The 7,634-nt window shown below is 42.2% G+C and overlaps 1 long non-coding RNA gene across 1 annotated transcript; it reads right to left on the bottom strand.

The window, feature by feature from the left end:
• Positions 1-4,172: 4,172 nt before the first annotated feature.
• On the bottom strand, positions 4,173-6,965 carry LOC144589160 (uncharacterized). Its single transcript, XR_013545093.1, has 2 exons — positions 6,858-6,965; positions 4,173-4,368 (listed from the first exon to the last, which is right to left on the bottom strand). It is a non-coding gene; the product is annotated as an uncharacterized LOC144589160 (long non-coding RNA).
• Between the last annotated feature and the right edge of the window lie 669 nt (positions 6,966-7,634).

Genomic DNA, 7,634 nt, shown 5'->3' with positions numbered 1-7,634 from the left:
CCTGAAACTCTGCTATTCAGAAAGAGACAAAAGAAATAGAAAAAAGATGCTGCTCTTTTTAATGACCCTGTGAAAGAGAAGCTGGTTTAGCTGCTTAGCAAGCAGATGAATCATTTGGCTGCAGGAAACAGTGCAGACTATAAATGTCATTCAGGGAGGAGAGATTTGACATTGCATCCCATGGGCATGGACAGCGTGTCCAAGGAATATCAATAATAGACACGAAACTAGAAAGGGTAATGCAGGACATATGGCAGTGTCAGGATCGCTCAGCATGGCTCTCTGCCTCTCGAGCCAGCAGTGGAAACTGCTTGGAAACATTCATAAAAGGAAAAAGAAGCAAGATATTGGGAACACAGTAAAATTGCTTGGAGAAAGACCTACCAGGTGTGGGATGTATCAGGAAAGTCAGTTAAGAGGAACCAAACCCCCCAGAGAAACCAAGGAGCAGCTCCACATGAGAACATTTTCATTGGTTGCTGTGGATTTTTCGGGCTCTTTGGCCGTGTTCTGAAGGTTGTTGTTCCTGACGTTTTGCCAGTCTCTGTGGCTGGCATCTTCAGATAACTGGAATAGGACCTCTGTCCATGCTCTGTTACTGTTTGTTGGATAGTTGAGTATTTATAGCTATGGGAAACAGTTTTTGTTCTTTTCTTTTCAGGAGATAGGGTGATCAGCATGTTTTTGTTGTGATAAGGGGGAGAGATTATCTGTTACTCTGAATTGATGGGTGTCGTTAGCTGGTCTTTTTTGTGCAATGACCCCTGGTCCTTGTGGCTGAGTAGAGTTCGTTGACCTTTTGCAGGCTGTATTATTCAGTATTGGAAGCCAGGCCTTCTTCCGTTTCAGACTTTCCTCTTTTTTGTTGAAGTTCTGTTGATGTTTATGGATTTCATTGGCTTCCCTGTGCAGTCTAACATAATGATTGCTGGTGTTGCCCAGTACTTTAGTATTCTCTGTCATGGGCAGTGATCAGAATTTTAGGGGGGAAATGCTCATTTTTGGAAAAGTAATGTTTCCAAGCTTTGGTGGCTGGGAGGTTCTGAGAGTTAGACAGGAGCTGGCTGGGGGCTTCTAAGACTGTAACCCCCAAGTATCTATTTTCCTAGTTGTAGCCCACAGATCCCCATTTTCATCTTTATAGTGTTGCTGGCTCAAGGCAGCTGGACTATAGGCATTTTCTTCAGAACTTGTCATTCCTCTTCCACCAAGGAGCTATTTATGTTGGCATGAGCAGCTTTTCTTGTGGGGATACTTTTATTTATACCACCTCCCTCTACCCATTCTGCCATCTGAAATGGTATCGTCCAGAATTCTGCTTTCTCACCCTGCAATCCTGGGAAAGCTGTAGGAGGAAAAGAAAAGGCAAGTGATACTTGAAGAGAACAGAAAATGGTCTGAGACTGACTCAGCTTTCCCATACACACCATGTTGGAGTTTTTGCAACCTTGCATCCTGCCTTTATATAAGAGGTTTGGCTGGGAGGGACCTTTCCCGGCTGGGCTGTCAATCTGTCCAGCATTAACCAACTGTTCTCTCCTGCTCCTGAATTCAAAGAGAGCCGTGCCTTTCTGTTTAGGTCTTTCCCCCACTCCCTTGAGTCTGTTGAAAGCAGAGAGTCTGTAGAAGCAGTGAGTCTGTAGACGGCTGTTGCTGAAAGCAGCCATGTTTATCAGTTTGTTGTTTGATCCATCCAAATATAAGTCAATGAAACACTTTTATTCTTTCTCTTACAAATGTAAAAGATTGTAAATGCCAGTTGATGAGAAAAGGACATAGACTAATATGGGGAAGTTGAAGCTATTTTGCTTTGTTAATCCTTGCACCTCTGCTGCACAGCTAGAAGAATTTAATCAAAAACAGAGATTTTGCAGATTTTGAAATAACGTTTAAATAACCACCGTTGCCTAGGTTTATAATACAGACCACAAAGAACTATCCGCTTATCAATGCATTTTCAATTTTGGAAAGACAAAAACAAACAGTGCAAAAGTTGGCAAAGTACTTAATGATTTTAATGACAGCTTTGCTAAACAGTGTTGGTAATGTTTAATACAGGGGTCTCAAACTCAACTTACCTGGGGGCTGCTGGAGGCAGTGTCTGGGTGAGGCTGGACCGCATCAGATTTTCCACCAAGCAGATCAAGAGCCCGAGGAAGCTGCCCAGGAGTTTCCTTTGCCCGGCTGGGCTTGGAGAAGGAGCGGGTGAGTCCTCGTCGCCGGCCATTATCCTCTCCAGCTCCTTCTTCACTATCACCAGCAGCAGCAGCAGGACGAAGAAGCAGAGAAAGGAGGGAGCTTTGGCGACCGCCTCGTGGGGGGGAGGAGGACACGACATAAATTTTTTTAAAAGCCTCCCAGAATCGCCTTGCCAAAGGAGAAAAGCTCCCATCGTTTCCCATGAAATTAAGCAGAACGGGGGCGGGGGCCCCACAGGTGCGTGCACACACACACACATACACACACGCACATGCATGGAGGTGCAGCAACCTTCCTCTGAAGACCCCTCTCAAAAAAAGGCACACTCAGGCGGGCGGGCTGGCAGGCTGCAGTTCCAGATGGAGGGTGCAAGAGGCACTGTCTTCAAAGACAGCCGACGAGCAAGGCGAGGCTTTTGAAAAATTCTTGACAGCAGAGGACGCGTGGGCGCTTCAGGGGGGCAGGCAAGGCAGGGGCCACAAACTATTATCCAGTGGGCCGCAAATGGCCCCCGGGCCGCATGTTTGAGACCCCTGGTTTAATATTTCAAATTGCTGCCCTTCTAAAAAGCTATGGAATAGGTGGGATTAAAATGCAATGATTTAAAACACAGAGAGAGAGAGAGAGAGAGAGAGAGAGGGAGAGAGAGAGAGAATACATTATCTGTGGTATAAAAGCAAATGCCAGCCAATTGGTTTAAAGACTTCCTCCACTTTAACAACCAGCAATTTTAGAACTACACGAAACATGTACAATTCTCCTCCATCAACCTAGCAGAAGTGGTCATTTGCATAAATATTGTTTGCAAAGAGCAATTAGCACCTCATTTACATATAGCAAAGTAGTAATTTGCACATTTTAGCCCCCTACCTTAACCGAACAATTTCTTCACCCGTGTGCACAAACCTGATGCATTGCATTTGACACACTAATAAAAAGATGCTAATAGATCATTTCAAAAGCTGGTGTCAGCATCTGCTGAAATATTGATTCAGGTAGCTGATGTTTTGATTTTGTACCACTTAGTAGTTGAAAGCAAAAATTCCAATCAATCATAATTTTTTTAAAGCTGCTCTGCTTTAATATAAAATACTCACATTTTGTATTTGATGCATGCAGAATGTTTATCCTGAGCTGAATGAATTGCTTTGCCAGGAAGATAACACGTTATTACGACCGCAAACACCAATCAACGTTTTGATAGTGCAACTAGTGGGTTAGGCACAGATGATCACAGCAATTAATAACAACACTTAGCCTTTCTGAATTCAAAGCTCAAAGCAGCCCATGACAGTTTACTGCCTGAGGCAAATGACAAGATGGCATTCCCTTTATAGATGCCAACCAAGCCGGATTGTGCTTTTTCAATGAGTGATGCAACAATGTTCCCCTTATACTGTAATCATGGAATAATTGAGTTGGAAGGGACCTTTAAGGCCACCGAGGCCAACGCCTTTCTTAGTGCAGGAATCCAAATCAAAGCAGATCCAACAGATGGTTGTCTAACTTTCTCTTGAATGCCTCCAGTATTGGAGTGCTCACCACTTCCCAAGGTAATTGGTTCCATTGTCGTACTGCTCTAACAGTTAAGAAGTTTTTCCTGATATTCAGCCTAAATCTGGCTTCCTGTAACTTGAGCCCATTATTATGTGTCCTGTCCTCTGGGATGTTTGGGAACAGATCCTGCCCCTCCTCTGCATGACTGCCTTTCAAGTACTTGAAAAGTGCTATCATATCTCTCCTAAGTCTTCTTTTCTCAAGGCAATGTTTGAATAGCAACAATTTATTATAGAGGTGCTCGACAGGAGCTAAAGCACCTTAGAATTCAAACCGGAGATCTTTTATGTCTGTATTTTTTAAAAGTGTTTTTTTAAAGATTCTTTGGTGTTTCTGAAGATGTAGAAGGGGTAGCCGTGTTAGACTGTGCAAGCATTATAGGTGAATACAATATAAAAAGTCAAAAATGTAGCACCTTAAAGACTAACTTTTATATTTTATTATTTGAGCTTTCGTGCACAAGTCCACTTCATCAGACATAAAAGAAGGAAATATAACATCGCAAATATTTATACATGGCAGAGATGGTGGTTGGTTGGTAAGTCAGTCGGTGGGTATTAAACGTTGGAGTGATAGTGTCTTTGTTATGCAGGTCGTTCATAGAAGCTTGTACTGTAAAGAATGCGAGAACCTCTGTCAGAAATTAACAATGATAAGATAAGAATGGTAGAGTAATACAAATCTTAATTAGATGGACTATTTACAGTAATTGGTGAACTTTATCCCTCTACAAGCTTTTCTTTGTAATGATTTGCCATATGTGAATTACCCCAGACAATGAATGACCACAAGAGCAGAGTAAAGAATCTGTTTTACTTTAGAATGTTCTAAGGTAGATCCCTTAAGGGGGGAAAACATCTGGGAGATGTAGTACAGTAAAATATTTGTAGTGCTTATATCTAGTAGTGTCCCAAAAAGCCTTGGCTTATATTAAGTCCATTGATATGTGTGTCTAGCATACGTATCTATTTTATCTCAGCTAGTGTTTTTGAATGTTTATACTGTTGTATGCTTAGTTGTTTTCTAGCTGAATATTTTTTTAAAATCCTTGTTTGCATTTTAATTAATGTGAGCCACCGTGAATCCCTTTACAGCAGAAAGGCATCATAGAAATGAAAAGGAAGGAAAGAAAAACTGTCTTTCAACAGAGGAGAATAGCCAGAAGCTGTCACTGTAACCTGATAGGGATGGCTCTGGCTCAAAGCATTTTACACAGATTGTGTCCAAAGATAGCAAATCTACTTTCTGGCTTTCTGAGACTAGTAAATCCAAAGAAGATAATTTTTCCATCTCTGACTGTGGTATGAAATTTCCGAAACAGAACTACAAATATCCTGAAGAGCCATCTACAAAGACCGGTACTTCCAACAGCATTCTGTTTCTGAGCATTAATATTATCTTTATGCAAGGGAAGTGTTCATTTGTGGAAGCAATCAGGACAAGATAAAGCATCGTGCATGTAATAATTTACATGCCATTCATTACTAGTGTTATCAGAGTGATCAACGAGCTATGCAATATCAAAATTTAGAAAGCTCTCATAAGATGGTTCTTCACATTTGACAAACTTTGCAAATTTTATTGGGTGGGAAGGAAACTACTCTGAAATGCTCTTAACCTTGCAGCTATGCAAGGTTAAGCATATGAGAACATGCCATTTTGGATCAGGAGGAAGCTTTATCGAGTCCCACATTCTGCTCACATACTAACCAGTTACCTATGAAGAGCCCACCAGAAGGATATGAGTGGAACTGCATCTTCTGTCCCATGTTATCTGGCAAATAAGGTAGAGAGGCCAATAATTCTGGATGAGATATATAGCCTTCCTGGATAGTAGCTAGTGAAGGCCATATCCTATGGAATTTATTCAGTGTCCTTTTAAAGCCATCCAAGTTGCAGCCATCACTACATCGTGTGGCAATGAATTTTTCTCTGTTGCATGAAAAAGTCTCCCTTCTATCTGATTAGGCTCTCCCTCCATGACCGCAAGTTCTAATACTAGGAGAGGTTGTCCCTGTTTACTTTCTTCACTATTTCTTCATCAGGTCTCTTCTCACTAGCTTTTTCTTTGGGGTAAGCTAAACTATCCCAAACATTGCAAGTGTTCCTCACTGTAGAGTGGATGTTTTGCAAACCTTAAAATTAGCCTTCTCATTTTAGATGAAAAAGTCAGATTCATTGTTGCTTCTTGGTGGAGCATTCTGGTGAGGATGATTATATCTGAGCTCTCCACCCGGTCTCCCTTACTCCCTTCCTTTAGTGGCTGATCAGATCATCTGTTCTGTTCCGGCCACTGCTTATGCGTCAGCTGGTGTCATTGAATCTAGTTATAGGAAAAGCAACAGGAAATTGGGCAGTCCTATTGGGTTTTAAATCAATACGCTTCGGGGGCTTTCCGACAGTCAGCCGATTCTCCAATGTCTCATGTCATCATTGCTTTTCTGGACATCTGTGTTGCTCTTGGAGGGATGGAGTGTTTAGAAAGCACATACTTCTTTGGAATTGTGCAGGCAAAGAGAGAGAGCAGTGTTCAGTTTCTTCTTGGGTTAATTATAAAAAGATGCAGGCCCGTAGGCCAAATACCCATGATGGCAGTCATTGAAAATGTATAGCTTAGCTACAGCTGTATGGTAACTCAATCTGGAGAGAGAAGACCATGAAAATGAAGACCATCAAGAGCCAGAAAATGCAGGGCAGGGTCTGGGACTTACCCTTAGGATAGCAGATGTCTGGGTGCCCCAACCCATTAATTTCTTTGTTCTCAGTTTGCCTGGACACCATGAGACTCCCTGGTAAGGAATTTTGAAGTCCTATGAGGTTCCTCACCTCCAGTGAAGGGTAAGATGCTCTTTTTTTCCAACAAGATCTCTGCCATTTGTGCAGAAGACCTCTGTGCAGACACTAATGCCGGTTCCCTTTGTGAAGCAGTGCGGGCGCACACACACAAAGCAAGTGGAAAAAGTCTGGGTGATTTTTCAAAAAGATGTCGTCAAGAAGTCCAGCACTTCCTTTTCTTGAAAACACGTGAAACACAGGAGAAGCAAGCATAGCTTTGTGCAACTGCCTCACTTTTATGAAATCTGCACCAAAATAATTCTTACCAGTGTGAGGACTCTCATTAATAGCATCATGCCAGTGAGTAGAAGGATATTGCTGTCTTTGTCAGTGAGAAGAGAGATGCTGGAATAAGCAAAGAACGACATCACCAGTTGCATGTAGGTCTAGAAAGGTTTACAAAGCAAGCTTATACATGTTTGCTCAGATGTAATTCCTGCTGTACACATGGGTTACCCAAGATTGGGAACCACTGATGTAAATGATAAACATGGTCTGAAAACCAAAAACCACGCTCATGATACTGTAATAAGTAAGAAGCAGACAGTTCGAGGATCCCTGGCTAGTGGGTGATGTGTTGTGTATTCCTGTAATGGAATGAACACCTTTGTCTATCGTGGCGAGTCAGGGGCTCCCTAGCTAGAACATGGGAGTTTCCCAGCAGATCATATGATAAGGAGTTTCTAGGCCAAGTAAATTCACCAGCTGTTACTTTCATCATTGCCATGACCTGACACAGATCATAGATTCATAGAAGGGGCCTACAAAGGTTATCGAGCCCAATCTGCTGCTCAAGGCAGGAACCCAAGTCAAAACGGATTTGGCAGATGGTTGTCCAATTTTCTCTCGAATGCCTCCAGCACTGGGAGCATTCACCACCTTCCAAGGTCATTGGTTCCATTGTCATACCGCTCTATCAGTTAAGAAAAATTTCCTGGTAGTCAGTCTAAATTTAGCTTCCTGTAACTTGAGCCCATTATTATGTGTGCTGCATGACAAGTGTCAAGTGTGCTGCCTTTTCTTTTCTTTATGGAAAGACTGAG

The sequence above is a fragment of the Pogona vitticeps genome, chromosome 1, assembly GCF_051106095.1.
Source record: "Pogona vitticeps strain Pit_001003342236 chromosome 1, PviZW2.1, whole genome shotgun sequence".
Lineage (NCBI taxonomy): Eukaryota > Metazoa > Chordata > Lepidosauria > Squamata > Agamidae > Pogona > Pogona vitticeps.
Note: the sequence above shows the minus strand (reverse complement) of the source record. Positions and strands in the feature narration are given on the sequence as shown.